Below are 19,878 nucleotides of genomic sequence, written 5' to 3' on the forward strand. Positions count from 1 at the left end.
AATAAGAAAACTGAAGCTCAGTTAAATTACTTACCCTTCACTCTGCTTTTGGTTATCAAGAGTTTCAAAAGCTACTATTAAAAATGTATAAACACGAGTGCCTGGGTGGCTCAGTCGTTTAAGCGTCTAACTTCGGCTCAGGTCATGATCCTGGGATCCTGGGATCGAGTCCCACATTGGGCTCCCTGCTCAGCGAGGAGTCTGCTTCTCCTACTGCCCCCCCTTTTTAGGGGGTGCTCGCGGGCATGCGTGTGCCCTCCCTCTCATAAATAAATAAAATCTATTGAGATGCCTGGGTGGCTCAGTCCGTTAGGTGTCTGCCTTTGGCTCAGGTCATGATCCCAGGATCCTGGGATGGAGCCCCACATTGGAGAGCCTGCTTCTCCCTCTGTTTGTTCTCTCTCTCTCTCTGACAAATATATAGATAAAATCTTTTAAAAATATAAATAAAAAAGGGGCGCCTGGGTGGCTCAGTTGGTTAAGCGACTGCCTTCGGCTCAGGTCATGATCCTGGAGTCCCGGGATCGAGTCCCGCATCGGGCTCCCTGCTCGGCAGGGAGTCTGCTTCTCCCTCTGACCTTCCTCCCTCTCATGCTCTCTGTCTCTCATTCTCTCTCAAATAAATAAATAAAATCTTAAATAAATAAATAAATAAATAAATAAATAAATAAATAAAAATATAAATAAAATCTTTTTTAAAAATGTACAAACAGGGACACCTGGGTGGCTCAGTCAGTTTAGTGTCTGACTCTTGGTTTTGGCTCAGGTCAGGCTCTCAGGGTCATGGGATCGGCCTGCATCTGGCTCAGCGGTCAGCACTCATTAGGGAGTCTGCTTGAGATTCTCTCCCTCTCCCTTTGCCCCGCCCCCACTAGCACGTGCATGAAATAATAAATAAAAATGTACAAACAAAACTCTAGAACACCCTTCCTAAGAAACTACCTCATGGAAAAAGAAAACTGGACAAAGATTTTTTTTTTTTTTTAATTAAAAGGTATCTGTCACAGCACTATTTATCATGGTTTAACCAAGAAACACCATAATGGTTTGCGGGCCAAGGCGAGATGGCGGCCACTGAGGGGGTCGGAGAGGCTGCGCAGGGCAGAAAGTCTGGGCAGCCGGAGCCACCACCACCCCAGCCGCACCCTCCGCCGCCCCAGCAGCGGCAGGAAGAAGCAATGGCAGCTGAGCCCCGAGAAGCAGTGGCGTCCCCTATGGACGATGGGTTCCTGAGCCTGGACTTGCCCACTTACGTCCTGTACAGGGACAGAGCAGAATGGGCTGATGTAGATCCAGTGCCGCAGAATGATGGCCCCAATCCAGTGGTCCAGATAATTTACAGTGAAAAATTTATAGAGAAGTTTTTGATTATTTCCGGGCTGTCCTGCAGCGTGATGAAAGAAGTGAACAAGCTTTTAAACTAACCAGAGATGCTATTGAGTTAAATGCAGCCAATTAGACAGTGTGGCATTTTCAGAGAGTTCTCTTAAAGTCACTTAAAAAGGATCTACATGAGGAAATGAACTACATCACTGCAATAATCGAGGAACAGCCCCAAAACTCTCAACTTTGGCATCATAGGCGAGTTATTAGTGGAATGGCTAAAAGATCCATCTCAGGAGCTTGAGTTTATTGCTGATATTCTTAATCAGGATGCAGGAATTTAAACTTTGGGATAATGAGCTGCAGTATGTAGACCAACTTCTTAAAGAGGATGTGAGAAATAACTGTCTGGAACCAAAGGTACTTCGTAATTTCTTTCTTTTTTTTTTTTTTTTAAGATTTTATTTATTTGTGAGAGAGAGAATGAGAGACAGAGTGTGAGAGGGAGGAGGGTCAGAGGGAGAAGCAGACTCCCTGCTGAGCAGGGAGCCCAATGCGGGACTCGGTCCCCGGACTCCAGGATCATGACCTGAGCCGAAGGCAGTCGCTTAACCAACTGAGCCACCCAAGCGCCCCGGTACTTCGTAATTTCTAACACCACTGGCTACAATGATCGTGCTATACTGGAGAGAGAAGTCCAGTACACTCTAGAAATGATCAAACTAGTACCACGTAATGAAAGTGCACGGAACTATCTGAAAGGGATTTTACAGGATCGTGGTCTTTCCGAATATCCAAATCCGTTAAATCAGTTACTTGATTTACAACCGAGTCACAGTTCCCCCTACCTAATTGCCTTTCTCGTGGATATCTATGAAGACATGCTAGAAAACCAATGTGACAAGAAGGACATTTTTAATAAAGCATTAGAGTTGTGTGAGATTCTAGCTAAAGAAAAGGACACTGTAAGAAAGGAATATTGGAGATACATTGGAAGATCCCTTCAAAGCAAACACAGCACAGAGAGTGACCCACCAACACATGTACAGCAATAACACCATCTGGAAGAACTCGATGGAATGCTTTTATTTTTTTAAGAGACTCTAAAGCGGGAGTTTAAAACTAAAGGGATCATTCCCTTTTGCCTGCGGTGTAAAACGTGCATTGCACAGGTACTGCTTTTTAACAAGAACTAAGTGTGATGCTTTGGGGCGCCTGGGTGGCTCAGTCGTTAAACGTCTGCCTTCAGCTCAGGTCATGATCCTAGGATCCTGGGATCGAGCCCCGCATCGGCCTCCCTGCTCGGCGGGAAGCCTGCTTCTCCCTCTCCCGCTCCCCCTGCTTGTGTTCCCTCTCTCGCTGTGTCTCTCTCTGTCAAATAAATAAATAAAATCTTAAAAAAAAAAAAAAGTGTGATGCTTCTTGGGTGCGCTGCTATTCAGACTAGTTATTTGATTCTTTTAAAGCAAAGTAATTTGGGGGGAGGGAGAAGAAACAAGTCCCATGAAGGAACTTTTGTAGCCTTATCAACATTTACTCTAATCCCTTAGCATCAGCTCCTCCCTAAAGGGAATATGCGTCAGAAGTTGCAGCATTAATGAACGCTGGTTACTTGTGAGTAATGGGTATAAGGTAACTTAAATTTGGGTCCAGGAAGCAGGGAATGCAGTGTTACATTAGGGCTGCTCTGCCACACTCACAGTATCCTGCAATCACTGTAACCAACTAATGCCAAAAGAATGGTTTTGTAATAAAATTATAGATGTATCCTAAAAAAAAAAAAAGGAACACCATAATGTCTAAAAATGTTAAGAATGATTAAATGACTGAATAATCAAATACTATATAAATATATGAAATGATGTTTTCGAAGAATATTTAATTGTATAAGAAAATGCTCATGTTATATGAATATTCATTTTCTTAACTTCCTATGCTTTCAAAAAAATTCTTTACTATTTTACAGTGAGGAAAAAATATTTTAAAAATAATTAATTAAAAAAATTAAAGATAATAAAAGCTGGGGGCGCCTGGGTGGTTAAGTGTCTGCATTCAGCTCAGGTCACGATCACACGGTTCCTGGATCAAGCCCCACCTCAGGTTCCCTGCTCAGTGAGGGTTCTGCTTCTCCCTCTCCCTCTGCCTTTTCCCCCTTGCTCATGCTCTTTCTCTCTCTCTTTCCGTCAAATAAATAAATAAAATCTTTGAGGGACACCCCGGGTGGCCCAGTCAATTAAGCTTCTGCCTTTGGCTCAGGTCATGATCCCAGGGTCCTGGGATCGAGTCCTGCATCAGGATCCCTGCTCGGCGGGAAGCCTGCTTCTCCCTCTGCATCTCCCCCTGCTTGTGTTCCCTCTCTCTCTCTCTAGCAAATAAATAAATAAACAAACAATAAAATCTTTGAAAAAAAATAATAATAAAAGCGGGCCCAAGGACAAAATGCTAGCAAGTGGCTGAACTAGGACTTAAACTCACAACTCTCTGACTCTAGAGCCCTATGGCCCACTACCCAATACTGATCTTACCAGAAGTCCTATTTTTATCCCAGGAACATGATTCTCAAAAGAGAAACAGGTTTGGCATAGCCAAGTACTATTTTACAAAATAGACTATTATGACTATGAGCTTTCATAATTGAAAATATTGCCTCTAGCTCTGGCTGTGGGCTCTTGGTTTTGTGGTATAACCCACCAGACACACAGTTTGGTTTGAACAAATGTATTATGCTGAAAGGCAACATAAACTGAGAGAGTCATTACCCAGAAACAGGCTGGCCAGGAAATCCGTGACAAGAATGGAGACCAGAGCTCCCACTCAGGCATTTCAGCTAGAAAGGAATTCATCAACAGTTCCACATCCCTGGGGAAAAGGAAATTATATCAGCACATGCTATATCCTTAATGAAGCTGACAATTCTTACTCTCTTTTGCATGCCTTTCTCTATAGTCACAGAAATCTAGGACACAGTGTGATCCAGCAGGCATAAAACCACACCATAAAGAACAATTCCTTAAGAAAAGCAAAGGTTATTTGCTTCATTTAATTTTAAATATTTCACATATTTTATATTTGCTCTACACACATTTACAGAATACCTATTATGTACAAAGGATTAAGGCTTATCTCTGAAACACATACATTAAGATCATTTTGCACAAAAGGTTTCAAATCTATTAGCACTTCAATCTCCACCTTTCACCATCCCTTCTCGTATCTGCAAGTGTCATAGCAACGACACATCTGGTGGCAAATTGCATTTGTTGCCTGAGAGATCATGACCACAGCTATGGGAAATATTTTAAAATTTTATTAAAAATTTCGGACTTATTTCAAGTCCTGAGCGTCTAGTTTGACTCACCAGCTAATAATCCATCAAATCCTCAGTATTTGCATCTTGTCAGGCAGCTCTTCATCTCTATTCCGTTACTGTGAAGTAACCCCCATTAGTTTATAGTGATTTGTAGAAGGCCACTCTCTAAGCCAACATGTAACCCTCTCTTGTCACTCTGCTCCCAAGGTCAGGACAATGCAAGATGTCAAAGTTCTGAATTGTCATCTGAAAACCTTACCATTCACACTGTCTCTGCAGATCACATTAGTGAAATATTCTCATCAGATAAAACTTATCATTTTTATTTTACTGCTTCATTCCCATGAAACTTTGTCAACGAATATTTTATAGGTCAGCTAGGCTAATTCACACAATGATAAACTAATTAAAAATATTGTTCCCTCTTCATTTACAGAGTGATGATTAAGTTTTCCCTTTTTAAAAAATAAGATTTATGGGTGGCTCAGTCAGTTAAGCTTCCGACTCTTGATCTCAGCTCAGTCTTATCTCAGGGTTGTGGGTTAGCACCCCACGTGGGCTCCATGCTGGGTGAGCAGCCTACTTAAAAATAAGTAAATAGGTGTCTGGGTGGCTCAGTTGGTCAAGCAACTGCCTTCAGCTCGGGTCATGATCCTGGGGTCCCTGGAATCAAGTCCCACATCGGGCTCCTTGCTCAATGGGGAGCCTGCTTCTCCCTCTCCCTCTCCCTCTGCCTCTGCCTGTCACTCCCCCACTTGTGCTGTAAAAATATAAATAAATAAATAAATAAATAAATAAATAAGATTTTACCAAGTGACTTTGTATCCTTAAAATCCTTCAGTGCAACTGACCATCATCATGTCAAAATAACATCTCCTTCCAGTAATTCTACAGTTATAGCTGCAGCTTAAAGAGGGAAAGCACCAGTACCCCTCATTTCAATTATTCTTGAATCATACAAGTAATAAATATAGAGATATTGTTTCTTTTTTTTTTTAAGATTTTATTTATTTATTTGACAGAGACACAGCGAGAGAGGGAAAAGAAGCAGGGGGAGTGGGAGAGGGAGAAGCAGGCCTCCCATGGAGCAGGGAGCCCGATGTGGGGCTCGATCCCAGGACCCTGGGATCATGGCCTGAGCTGAAGGCAGACGCCCAACGACTGAGCCACCCAAGCGCCCCTGAGATACTAAGTTTCTGAGTGTGAAAGGAATTGAGAGAAATTAGCCAGGCTAATAAGGCAGGGAAGAGTTTTTATGGACAAAGGAATAATAAAAGCTAAGGCAAGAAGACTGGAAATAGAATGTACCCTGGGAACCACAAGTAGGCTGGAATTCCTGGAGTGTAAGATGAGTGAGCTGGAGAGGGAAACAGGAGCCAGGTTGCAGAATGTCACTGGAAGGAGCCAGAAGGAAAGGGGAGCTAGGAAAGGGATAGAAAGAGGAGAGTGACATGATCAGAGTTGTTGATTGAGGAGTAATCAGCAGAGGATAAAATGGAAGAATGAAATTTAAGACTATTCTCCCAAGAAGCCTGTGAACCGAAGAAGGAAGAAAGGCAATACAGGGCAAGAAATGCAAAAGAAGGGAGGCCAAGGAGCCATTGGGAGCAAGAGACACTGAAGATAAAGGAATGAGGAAGGTAACTGTTAGAGGATACAGATGCTGATGAGACCTCCACCAGAGACCTCCTTCCTGCTCTAGAGGAGCACTAAAATCTAGAACTCTTATCTAGAACACCAAGTCTTCTAGTCAATGTGAACAGCCTGAGGACCAATAGCATCTAGTAGTTTGTTAAAAATGCAGAACCTGGGGGGCACCTGGGGGGCTCAGTCATTAAGCGTCTGCCTTCAGCTCAGGTCATGGTCCCAGGGTCCTGGGATCGAGCCCTGCATCGGGCTCCCTGCTCGGCGGGAAGCCTGGTTCTCCCTCTCCCACTCCCCCTGCTTGTGTTCCCTCTCTTGCTGTGTCTCTCTGTCAAATAAATAAATAAAATCTTAAAAAAAAAAAAAAATGCAGAACCTGGGATGCCTGGGTGGCTTAGTCAGTTAGGTGGCTGCTTTCGGCTCAGGTCATCCCAGGGTCCTGGGATCAAGTCCCACATCAGGTTCCGTGCTCAGCAAGGAGCCTGCTTCTCCCTCTGCCTGCCGCTACCCCTGCTTGTGTGCTCTCTCTCACAAATAAATAAAATCTTAAAATAAAAGAAAAAAGAAATGTGGAATCTTAGGCCCCATCCCTGACCTCCTGAATCAGAACCTGCATTGTAACAAGAACCCCATCAGATTTACTTATACATTGAAGTGTGAGAAGCACTATTCTGGACCAACTCTGGAGAACTTTAAGGAATTATGTAGAATAGGAAAGGAACCAGAACTAGAGACACAGAAAAGAGGAAGAAGGAAAATACAGCAAAATTCATATTGGTCAACCTGACACTAGAATTAATTATTGACAGGAAGGCCAGAGGTAATCACTAGGAGCCAGCACAGATGAACTAAGAATAAATCATGTCAGATTCTCCTTATTTTCTTATATCAGTAAGCCTAGGAGATGTAGTAGACATAGTATATCTGACTTTCAGTAAAATATCCGATGTCTCCAAATGTTTTTGGAAACAAGATAAAGAAACAATGACCTGGGTGAGGGTTCTAGTTAATAATTTAACAATTATTCCAAAAGGGTTTTGACTAGTAAATTAACCTCAATTACCAGATCACTAGTAACAAGATCTCCAACCTTCTTCTCTTCCTGTACCACTCAATACTCTTTTTGAGAATTTAGATGGAAATACAAAAGATACATAGTTAATATCACAGAAAGCAGTAATGTTATATGGCATAATCAGGATCCTTCCCCCCCAAAAAATTAACAGATTGATACAAAGAAGTAAAACATTTTAGTTAAATTTAGATGAATTAAAATGATAAAATGGAAGTACTAATCTGGGCTCCTAAATTGAATCAAACAAGGATGATGAAAAAGAATCGTAACAGCAATACATGAAATAAAAGCTTGGGAGTTTTAGTAGATGCTAAATTCAATATGAGTCAATATACTGACGTTAACATGATGAGGTCAATAGGGTTATCTGTGAGTTCAGCTCAACCTCTGTCCCTAACTCCTCGACCACACAAGACTCATGTCAAGATTAAAAAGGGGCAGCAGAGATTTAAACTACATTTTGCATTCTATAACTTGAGATAGTACATGATGATCCCATAGTCAAAATTAAAGATGTCTGATATTAACAATAAGAAGGCCTAATAAGCACACCAAATTGGTTTGGAATGTACTTTTAAAGCTGCCCACCTGCTCCCTTGTTGTTCATATTCTAACAAGAGATTTACGTGCTAAAGCAATCACATTCTCCCCAAAGCCAAGTAGCCCTTAACTGGTCTTTCTGATCACTCACTTGCCCTCTCTGTTCTCCTTTGTGCCAAGCTAAAAATGACACTTAACTATACTATGTGGGTTCCCTATCTACACTGCTTATGGCTCTTTAGATAAAGACTTAGTTTCCTAGTTTGAGACTGTTGCTGCATATATACTGGGTATTTGGAGGACACACTTAGGCTTAAACCATCTCAGGGACACTGGTTAAGTCCAGACTGGTGGCAGATGGGTGGAATTTCAAGGCCTTAATTACTGAGGTATCAGGAATTCCTAGAAGAAGGTGGAGCACAGCACGGCCAAAAAGACTGAAGGCAAAATGAGCCCAAGAAACTAGGGGTGATATATGACAAGTCCCTGTGAGATGGTGCATATTGTCTAAATTTTTAATTTCAAGCTCAATGAAAATTTTGAAAAAATGTTTTAAATTCTGCATAGAGGGGCGCCTGGGTGGCTCAGTCATTAGGCGTCTGCCTTCAGCTCAGGCCATGATCCCAGGGTCCTGGGATAGAGCCCTGCATCGGGCTCCTTGCTCAGCGGGGAGCCTGCTTCTCCCTCTGCCTCTGCCTGCCCCTCCCCCTGCTTGTGCTCTGTCAAATAAATAAAATCTTTTTAAAAAATAGTAATTTAGTTATTACCTATAGGATATATATTGAGATGGAGACAGTGGGCAGGGGAAGAATTAGGAAGTCAGATTTCTCAATTCATAAAACTTTGAGGTAAGTTTCTTTAAGTCAGGTTTGAGAAGAGGTTTGGTCTATTCATAATTATTTTTTTCCATATTACCTTCAGACCTTAAGCAACACTACCTATTAAAAGATGGGTAGAAATGGTACCAATAACCCCCAAATTAAATTCCTACTTCCACTCCATCCCAACAACTCTCTTTGCAAGAATAGTCTGAAGGTAATGCTATTACTCCACTAAGAGTAGGGGGGAAATCTTCTAATGACCCCAAGCACTTACCTTAAAAAACTAGTCTTCTCCCTTCCATCCTCCTGATATCTACCCTCACTGCTTGACTCCCAGGGCTATAACCTGGGAGTGTACATGATGACCACCTGTCACCTCCACAGACTAAGAAGTCGGCCAGGCCATCCCTTAGATCAGTGTGAAAGTGTGAAGCATCTTCATCAAAATCACAGTAAGTGTTCATTAAAAATATAGACTCTGGGGCGTGTGGGTGGCTCAGTCGGTTAAGTGTCTGCCTTCGGCTCAGGTCATGATGCAGACTGAGCCCTGTGCTGGGCTCCCTGCTCGGTGGGAAGCCTGCTTCTCCCTCTCCCACTCCCCCTGCTTGTATTCCCTCTCGCTGTCTATCAAAATAAATAAAATCTTAAAGACATATATATATGACTCCAAGACTCCATGTCAAACCCACCAAAAGGAAAGTTCTGATGATCGAACTCATCAGGGATCTGCATTTGTAACAAGTGATTTTTATGCACACTAGGTTTAAGAATCTCTGCCTGCCAGGGCACCTGGTGGCTCAGTCAGTTAAGCATCCAACTCTTGATTTCAGCTCAGGTCATGATTTCTGGGTCCTGAGACTGAGCACCACGTTGGACTCTGCACATCTGCTTCTCCCTCTCCCTCCCACCTGGCACTCTCGCATGCACTCTCTCTTTCAAATAAATAAATAAAATCTTAAAAAAAAAAGAATCTCTGCCTCACAGTAACAATCACAAAGAGGCAAAGTGATTCACCAACAGTAAACCCACCACTCAACAGCAGGGCCAGGCTAGAATCCACCCTTCCTAAGCACCTGGTGTGATCCTCACCAGCTAGAGTCCAATGACTTGTTACTAACAAGAAAAAATGTGGTGCTCTTTAAAGAATCTTTAAAGTCCCATGTACTCTTTTTTTTTTAATTTTTTTTTTTTTTTAAGATTTTGTTTATTTATTTGACAGAGAGAGACACAGCAAGAGAGGGAACACAAGCAGGGAGAGTGGGAGAGGGAGAAGCAGGCTTCCTGCTGGGCAGGGAGCCCGATGTGAGGCCCAATCCCAGGACCCTGGGATCATGACCCGAGCCGAAGGCAGACGCTTAACCGACTGAGCCACCCAGGCGCCCCTGTTTTTTTTTTTTTTTAAGTCCCATGTAATCTTAACAATAACAGTATCCCTGAGAGAAACAGGCAGTTAACTCTCTAGTCCCTAATCCAGACCTTCACATAGGTTTCATTTTAAGGCTTCTGGTAATTTGTAGACTCATTGCTGCTAAAGATTTGCAGCCTTGGGAGAAGGCCACAGAAACAACAGGACAAATACAAAAGGTGCTATTCTCATCAATCAATGAGAAGGTCTGAAAACCAAAATTTGATTATTTTGTCTCAGCTTGAGCCTTGCTTGAACTCTGTATTCCTGGAAATTAAATTCACACTTCGGTAGACTTCAGAGAATTATTCTTTCCTTTCCATTTAGCAGCCGTTGGAAGTGTTTCTTGTCCTAAGAAACTGCACAGGAAGCCCCAACAAAATGTAGCTGTTAATTAAAGGTGCAAATGAGCACACACAGGGATGCCCAGGGAACCAGGTAGTAAATATCTCATACCCTCTAACACAACGCAGAGGTATCCTCAAACATTCTTGCTCAGAAAACAAAAAATCACTCTTAATACAAGGCACTCCTTCAATTACTTTATTCGGAACAAGTAATAAATTACTTTATTTGGAATTTTGTTTGGAGAAGGCACAATGATATGAAATTACCTCAATCAATGTTACTTTGGGCTTCTATAAATGTCATCTGATAGAGTAAGTGAAAAAGAAGGCAACAGTATCATTCTTCATTCCTGCCCTAAAGAAACCAGAAGGGTTACTTGTCGCTTCGGGTGAAATTTCAGCAGCACCTGGGTGGCTCAGTCGCTAAGTGCCTGTCTTCAGCTCAGGTCATGATCCCAGGGTCCTGGGTTCAAGGCCCGTGTTGGGCTCCTTGCTCAGTGGAAGCCTGCCTCTTTTTTTTTTTTTTAAGATTTTATTTATTTATTTGAGACAGAGAGAATGAGAGAGAGAGGGAGAGAGAACACATGAGAGGGGGGAGGGTCAGAGGGAGAAGCAGACTCTCCGCTGAGCAGGGAGCCCGATGCGGGACTCGATCCCGGGACTCCAGGATCATGACCTGAGCCGAAGGCAGTCGCTTAACCAACTGAGCCACCCAGGCGCCCAGAAGCCTGCCTCTCGCTCTGACTTCCGCTCTCCCTCTTGCTCTGCCTTCCACTCTCCCTGCTTGTGTGTGCTCTCCCTGTCTGACAAAATCTTTAAAAAACAAACAAGCACAGTGTCTTGTTCACAGGGCTTAGAAGTAATGGTGAGGGACCCTGAAAAATTGGATAAGGTAGCTCCAAAATGTTTCCAACAAAAAAAGAGTTGCAGAGGTCAAAGAGGTATGTGGAAAATTTGAACAAAACTGCTTCATAAATTTTAAGTAGAAAAAAGTATTTTTATTTTTATTTTATTTTATTTTTTTTTTAAAGATTTTATTTATTTATTTTAGAGACAGAGCACAAGAGCGGGGAGCGGGAGAGGGAGAAGCAGACTCCCTGCTGAGCAGGGAGCCCGATGCGGGACTCGATCCTGGGACTCCAGGATCATGACCTGAGCCGAAGGCAGTTGCTTAACCAACTGAGCCACCCAGGCGCCCCGGAAAAAAGTATTTTTAAATGAACATACTATTTAGGCATTGGAATTGGAAAATTTTACCAAGGCATCAAGATACAATAAATACCAAAGTGTCAGATCAAGATGCATATTTTTCGGGTACCTTGGTGGCTCAGGCAGTGAAGCACCTGCCTTCAGCTTAAGTTGTGATCCCAGGGTTCTGGGATCGAGTCCCACACATCGGGCTCCTTGCTCCATGGGGAGCCTGCTTCTCCCTCTGCCTCTCTCTGCTTCTCATGAATAAGTAAGTATTTTTTTTAAATGTGTATTTTTCAAAGTTATGGTTAAATACTTAGAACACCTGAACCCCTACTCACCTGGAGGAGACACAGGAAGACAGAGAGCTGTGGGTGGGCAACAAGTCCTACCCACCCAGAAGAGAAAGGAGGGGGTGCCCATCTCTCCCCAAGCCCAGTAAGGGGATTTCAACAAGTAAGGAAGGGAGTTTCAACAAGCCCATGCAGACAGCTTGATGAGGGCCGCAATTGGGGAGAGCCGGTTGAGGATCAATTGGGGTTTACAGTGAAGTAAACTGGATCCTCTTTGAGAAACAAAGGGCCAGAGATGGGCTGATGAGCGGCTCAAAGAGGCTACAGGGAGAAGCCTGCACTCCCAGAATTCATCAGGGCCAAGGATGTGTGTGTTCCCTTGTACTACGTATGGTTCAACGAGTGAGAGCAATGGCATGGGGTCACGTTGAGACTTGTCCAAGAGGGTCACCTTCAGGGGCAAAAGAGCCCTCAACAGAGAGAAGCTAGAGGTCCAGCAGCATTCAAAGGACTGAGGACAGAGTATGCTACCAACCAAGAAAATGGGAGGGCATCACCACCATCAAGGGACAGGTGACAGTCCAGAGAGTATGAAACCACTTACACCAGGATCAGTCTTTATGGCCTTTTCTGTCCCTCCATCCCTGCACCACAAAACCTCATCTCAGCACCAATCCTGGAGGGCCAAGGTTGGCCAGAAGCTCAAGATGTGGAAGGAAGCCAACCATACTCTCTTCCCCAACTTCAAGCTTCTCCTAAGCAATGGACCTAGACTGGGGATCGTGGGGAGGGGAGAATTTTTCATTTTCTATTAAGTTTAGAGCTTTGCTTCTTTCATCAGACTGCACATCTTATGTACTAAACTGGAAGTGTTTTGTGACTTAAGAATAATCAGAAATGTCATGGAGTTGCCCATACTTTGATTGAAGAAGTTCACACAAAGAGAATTAAAATAAAAAGGAACAAACCATGGATACAGGAATGAAATCTCCAGGGAAGTATACTGGATGAAAAAGAAAAAAAAAAAAAAAAAATCCCCAGGGTTACATACTGTATTATTTTTGCATTTATGTAAAGCTCTTGAAATGACAAAATTATAGAAATGGAGATCAGATTTGTGGTTGCCAAGAGTTAAGAAGAGGGTAGGAGCTGGAGGAAAGTGGATGTGGTTATGAAAAAGTAACAGGAAGATCCTTGCAGGGGCGCCTGGGTGGCTCAGTTGGTTAAGCATCTGCCTTCGGGCTCAGGTCATGATCCCAGGGTCCTGGGATGGAGTCCCGCATCGGGCTCCTTGCTCAGCGGGGAGTCTGCCTCTCCCTCTCCCTCTGCCCCTCCCCCCTGCTCGTGCTTTCTCTAATAAATAAAATCTTAAAAAAAAAAAAATCATCCTTACAGGGACGTGTCTTGGTTATATCAATATCCTGGTTAGGATACTGTACCCACCATACACACATACCTCCCCCCCTGTACTACTGGGGGAAATCGGGTAAAGGGTATGCAACATTGCCTGTGTTATCTTCTAAAACTACACATGGATCTACAACCATACGTAGTACAAGGGAACACACACATCCTTGGCCCTGATGAATTCTGGGAGTGCAGGCTTCTCCCTGTAGCCTCTTTGAGCCGCTCATCAGCCCATTGAGAACAAAGACAATGGCCTTCGGGGGTGTGGGTTTTATCTCTGCTCTGCTCCTCTCCACCTTTTGGCACTTGTTCCGTCGGTCTTTTTATTATCTATGGAGTTCAACACGGCCCATGTGAGTCTGGCCCAGATTCTTCCTTGCACTTGGATGCCTGGACCTCATGTTAGGGAAGCTCCCACTCTCCACTCCACACCCTGGGCTTGGATCAGCTGCGGACACGCATTTCACCCCCACAGGATTCTGCTTCCACAGTCTGAGAGCCAGACACTGGCCACGGTGAATGTGAAGCAGAAAACACAGAACAGTTCATCCCCTCAACCATGTATCTGCCAGAGGTCCAGGACTTGGCCCACACCCTGCAAGCGACCGGTGAGGGTTGTTTCCCAGGACTCACCCACAGCCTTGCCCACTGACCCCCCCCCAGAAACCCTTACAAACAACTCAGTAAAGTGGAAGCCAGTTTATGACCCAACGACATGAGCTCATCATCTCCTGAGCAGCTACATCTAACTTTGCCAACATCTCCCTCTTCTAACACAGCTACGGTTTTTCTGGCTACTAAGTTTTTGTATCAATTAACAACCAATTGTGCAAGCAACCATTGATTTCTTTTTTAAAAAAGATGTTTCCCTGAGAGAGAAAAAAAATTGGAGGCTAAACACTGATGTGGGATAGTTGCCAGAGTACTTCCTGGTCCAGTAAAATCTCTGGGCTTCTGCCTCTGCACACGCATGGGCCTCCGACACCCCATGGCTTTCAGCCTCCTTTCCACTCCCGGGCCTGAATACAGCCTTCCATTGCGGACCTCTTGCACTACCAGACTTAGGGTCCTGCTCCTGCTCAATTCCGGGGGCTCTGAGTTTCAGTCACTCCTCTTTCCTGGGCATCAGACTTCCATTGCATCAGGTCCTGCCTGGCTGTGAGGCTGCTAATGAGCAAGTCACTATCCCTCTGAATTTTTACCCAAATGATGGATATGCATGGTGAGAAAAATACTATCTATACACACACACATCAGGGTATTTTTGTTGTGTGTGACAGGAACCTAAGTCATACAAGTTTAAGTGGAAAAGAGACTTTGCATTTTTTCTTTTGTTGTAATTGGAAAATACAGGCTCAGCACTTCCAGGGACTTACACAATAACATCAGGATGGTTTCTCTCTCTTGCTCTCCTCCTCCTCCTCCTCCCCCTCTTTTCTCTCACCCTCACTCCCTCCTGAGAAGACAGTTCCTGGCTTCCTTTATCCCTGCTTAAGCAGCCCCTTTGGAAAAGGCAGGCTTTTCTACCAGCATCTCTAATGTCAAGTACTTTGACCAAGTTTGGATCCCACAACATCCCTGAACTAATTACTGAGGACAGGGAAATAGGATCCTGGGACCAGCAAGGCCTGGATCATGTGCCCACCACTCTTTCCCAGGGTGGAAGTGGGGCTCTGTTGAGCACTGTGAGGGACAGTCACATTAAGGAATCACATGAAGTATAAGGCAGCAGATACTAGTTTGATTCACTAAACAGTTATTCCATAATCTTTCAACCAGCTGCTACCCTCTGCTATAAAGGCTGGAAAGCTAAAAATACTTTTCAGACAGCCTTGCAGTTGTGGTGCAGGCTTATGATCTATATTCTGTCCAGAAGATGTTCCCAAGAAAACTAGACATGATTTATGTGAGGTGGTGGCTAGGTACACTCATCGGATTCTTGTAAATGCAAAAAAAAAAAAAAAAAGACATGTCCTTTGGTTCTAGATCTGGGCCACCTGTGCCCTAGGGTTCTAGAGTCTAATTCCTCACATCACTGGTAGTGTATGACAGACAACAGCTTCATGATTTCTGCTAGAACCAGGGGTATGACTGCATATTTCTTGAGTGTCCCTGGTTCCCAGACTCTCCGATAAATTCTGAAAGTAATCCAATATCCTGTAATAAATGTCCTTCTTCATAAACTGGCTACTTCGGTATAGAAGTAAAACACCTGACCCTGCTGCATTATGCAAAACTGTGCCCATTACGTTCCACCATGAGAAAGCAACACTTGCTCCCTGAGCCCCATTTCCTCCCCAAAAATAAAAACACTGAAAGACTCAGGATCTGGGCACCGGGGTGGCTCATGACTTTCAGCTCGGGTCATGATCCCAGGTCCTGGGATTGAGTCCCCATCAGGCTCCTTGCTGAGCAGGGAGTCTGCCTTTCCCTCTGTTCATGCTCTCTCATGCTCTCTCTCTCCAATGAATAAATAAAAAAAAAATCTTTAAAAAAAAAGACTCAGGCTCCACTGTCTAGTTCCGGTCCACAAAATAAATGAAATCTTGAGACTTTCCTGTGACTCCTAATAAAAACAACTTTACTAATTTGCAACTTTATTGGCTTTTGCAATGCTGGTATCTGAAGGCATGACACAATCTTTGAGGTTGTAACACTCATGAGACAACTGCTTTTTCTTCCCCACAACGAACATGGTTAACTGTAAATACGGTAATCTTGTGGTTGCCTTCAAGTATCTGTTGTACATTTTTTTTTATATTTTTTTTATTTTTTTATTTGAGAGAGAGCAAGCACGAGAGAGAGGGGGGAGGGTCAGAGGGAGAAGCAGATTCCCTGAGCAGGGAGCCCCATGTAATACTTGATCCCAGGATTCCAGGATCATGACCTGAGCTGAAGGCAGACATTTGACAGAGCCACCCAAGGCGCCCTCTGTTGTACATTTCAATTGGCAAAATCAGTCCTTCTAAAACCTGAACTCCTGGGGCGCCTGGATGGCTCAGTCGGTTGAGCATCTGCCTTCGGGTCATGATCCCAGGGTCCTGGGATCGAGCCCCACATCAGGCTCCCTGCTCAGCGGGAAGCCTGCTTCTCCCTCTCCCACTCCCCCTGCTTGTGTTCCCTCTCTTGCTGTGTCTCTCTTTGTCAAATAAAATCTTTAAAAAAAAAATTAAAAAGAATAAATAGAACCTGAACTCCTTTGCAATTCATCTTTGCAAGTAAAATGTTTTTCTTTACTGAATGCTTCAGTAACTGTGTCTTTTGACAACAGGCGCTGTTGTTTGCAACTAAAATCCCTGATGCATACTGGAAGGGAGGCTCACTGGTAGGTGTGCACGTCTTACAGAGAGGGAGGGCAGTGCTTTAGAGTAAAGGAGTATGTTGAGAAGAAACAAACAAGAACAAGAGAAAATGCCCCTACGTTATTTCATAAAGTTATTACGATTGAATGGAACAATGTGGTAGTTATACACCATAAAATCCAATGTAAACGTAAGGTAAAAGGAATATTCTTGACTGGTAGTTACCACACTGGCAGGTTAAGTCAAGGGTACGTGCACTGCCCAGGAAGCACCCATCTCCCATTAGCAAAACCTTCGTTTGTCCCCAGTGAGTTTCCTGAACTGCCCACATGCAGTCTTCCTAGATGAGGTGACCATTATTTGTAAATCAACACTGCATACAAAGTCATGTGTCCAGGCAGTAGGCACTGAATAAGCGCTACTGGCAAAAACTTCATGATCACAGGCCAGCAACAGGCAGCACCAAGAGGACACAGACAGGAGGGAAGTTTAAACTGGACACCCAATTCAGGGTCGCCACCAGCTCTGGAAGATATGGGGGAGAATGGAATGAGAGCCATCAGAGGAGAGTCAAATGCACTTGAACATTTTATTTTTATACAAACATGACAAAATGTAAACATCTGTTATTTCTGAGTTGGGGGTTTATGATAATTTGTTAACATTTTTTTGTATTTTTAAAAACCCTCAAAAGAAAAAAAGTCAGGTAGCCAGAGAGGCTGTTATAGGTTTCATGCTCTGCCTCTACCTCTACCTCTGTAATTTTGCCCCTCAGGGGAAACTTTCATCAGAAATAATTAGGGGCGCCTGGCTGCCTCAGTCGGTTAAGCGGCTGCCTTCGGCTCAGGTCATGATGTCAGGGTCCTGGGATCGATCCCAGGATCCGGCTCCCTGATCGGCGGGAAGCCTGCTTCTTCCTCTCCCACTCCCCCTGCTTGTGTTCCCTCTCTCGCTGTGTCTCTGTCAAGTAAATAAATCAATCTTAGGGGCGCCTGGGTGGCTCAGTTGGTTGGGCGACTGCCTTCAGCTCAGGTCATGATCCTGGAGTCCCGGGATCGAGTCCCGCATCGGGCTCCCTGCTCAGCGGGGAGTCTGCTTCTCCCTCTCCCGCTCCCCCCTCTCGTGCTCACACTCTCTCTCTCTCTCTCTCAAATAAATAAATAAAATCTTTTTAAAATAAATAAATAAATAAATAAATAAATCTTAAAAAAAAAAGAATTAAAGGAAAAAAACCTGAATTCCAAAACTTTTAGTAAAACATTGTTAGAAGTTTATTTAAAGCACTAAGCTGCCTAGACATTTGTGGCTTAACATAGAAGTTTTTCAGAGTATCTCAGATTTGGTGAAGCAAGATTTCACTGTTGGCCAGAAAAAAACATTTCCCAGAACTCTTCAGAATCAAGTGTGGCCACTAATCAATATTGTTTGAGTCCGGGTTGCCTGGCTGGCTCAGCTGGTAAAGCGTGCAACTCTTAATTTCAGGGTTGTGGGTTCAGGCTGCACGTTGGGTGTGGAGATTACTTAAAAATAAAATCCTGGGGTGCCTGGGTGGCTCACTAGGGTAAGCATCTGCCTTCCACTCAGGGCATGATACCAGGGTCCTGGGATCCAGCCCCATGTGCGGCTCCTTGCTCAGCAGGGAACCTGCTTCTCCCTCTCCCTCTGCCTGCCACTCCCCCTGCTTGTGCGCACTCTCTCTCTCTCTCTCTGTCAAAGACACAAATAAAATCTTAAAAAAAGAAAAGAATGTAAAAAAGAGAAGAAAAAGAAAACAATGGGCTGACTTTAAATCTGTCTTCTTGCCCCAGTGGGCTCATTGCTGTTGGAACATCTGTAAAGGTGAAACTTGTAAATATTTCTGGAGTTAGTTTTTTTAGGTGACAGGAATTCCTGTTAGAAGTAACATTAATGTCGCAGAGTTACAATAAAGCCAGATAATTAACACCCCAGAAATTACAAATGACTGAGCCTTAACAGAGACAAGGTGTATTAGCACACATGAAAAGGGACTAATTTCTACTCTAAGTGGAAGAAATCTAAGAAACCCAGAAAAAAGCAATTACCTGATTGTACTGCAAGTAAGTCTCTATTAATACATTAGATAGGTGATTCATCTCCATGCCTCTGGGGAAAGTCTGTTTCCAGATTGTTTTTAAAGCACATAAAGTAAATTACCAGTGGGGATAAAGATTCATTTTCCTTTTATTTATTCCTTGTCAAAGGTTTATGAAAATCCTTCAATGGAACAATGGTGTCAAAAGTTTTCCCAGATCAACAAGAGTGCCAAGACAATTCAATGGGGAAAGAAAAGTATTTTCAACAAGTGATGCTGAGACACTTGTATATCCACAGGTAAAATAATTTAGGCCCCTAGTTCACACTATGTACAAAAATTAACATACCTGGATCAAAGACCTAACTGTAAGAGCTAAAATTATAAATCTCTCAGATGAAAACATAAGAATGTTATCTTTATGATCTTGAATTAGGCAATGGTTTCTCAGATAGGATACCAAAAGCACAAGCAACAACAAAAAATTTTAGATAAATCAGACTTCATCAAAATTTAAAACCTTTGTGGTTTTAAAAAGGACACCAATAATAAAATGAAAAGACAATCCACAGAATGGGAGCACATTTTTGCCAATCACGTATCAATAAGAATCTGGTGTTTAGGGCACCTGGGTGGCTCAGTTGGTTAAGCGACTGCCTTCGGCTCAGGTCATGATCCTGGAGTCCCTGGATCGAGTCCCGCATCGGGCTCCCTGCTCGGCGGGGAGCCTGCTTCTCCCTCTGACCCTCACCCCTCTCATGTGCTCTCTCTCTCTCTCTCTCTCATTCTCTCTGGCTCAAATAAATAAATAAAATCTTTAAAAAAAAAAAAAAAGAATCTGGTGTTCAGAATATATTAAGAATGCTTACAACTTGGGGCGCCTGGGTGGCTCAGTCCATTAAGCTTCTGCCTTTGGCTCAGGTCATAATCCCAGGATCCTGGGATCAAGCCCAGCATGAGGCTCCTTGCTCAGCTGGGGGACCGCCTTCTCCCTCTTCTCCCTCTTCTCCCTCTGCCCCCTCTCCCTGCTCATGCTCTCTCTCAAAATCTTTTTAAAAAATGCAAATCAGGGGCGCCTGGGTGGTCAGTCAGTTAAGCATCCGACTCTTGATTTCAACTCAGGTCATGATCTCATGGGTCATGAGATGCAGCCCCATGTCAGGCTCT

The 19,878-nt window shown here is 43.6% G+C and overlaps 1 protein-coding gene and 1 pseudogene across 2 annotated transcripts in view; one reads left to right on the plus strand and one right to left on the minus strand.

The window, feature by feature from the left end:
• The window catches only part of GPR176 (G protein-coupled receptor 176), a 106,339-nt gene that overhangs the window by 79,229 nt on the left and 7,232 nt on the right, over nucleotides 1–19,878 (minus strand). The window lies entirely within an intron of this gene.
• On the plus strand, nucleotides 1,065–2,378 carry LOC118002949 (annotated as a pseudogene).

The sequence above is a fragment of the Mirounga leonina genome, unplaced genomic scaffold (genome assembly GCF_011800145.1).
Source record: "Mirounga leonina isolate KUSES-001 unplaced genomic scaffold, KU_Mleo_1.0 Mir_91, whole genome shotgun sequence".
Classification (NCBI taxonomy): domain Eukaryota; kingdom Metazoa; phylum Chordata; class Mammalia; order Carnivora; family Phocidae; genus Mirounga; species Mirounga leonina.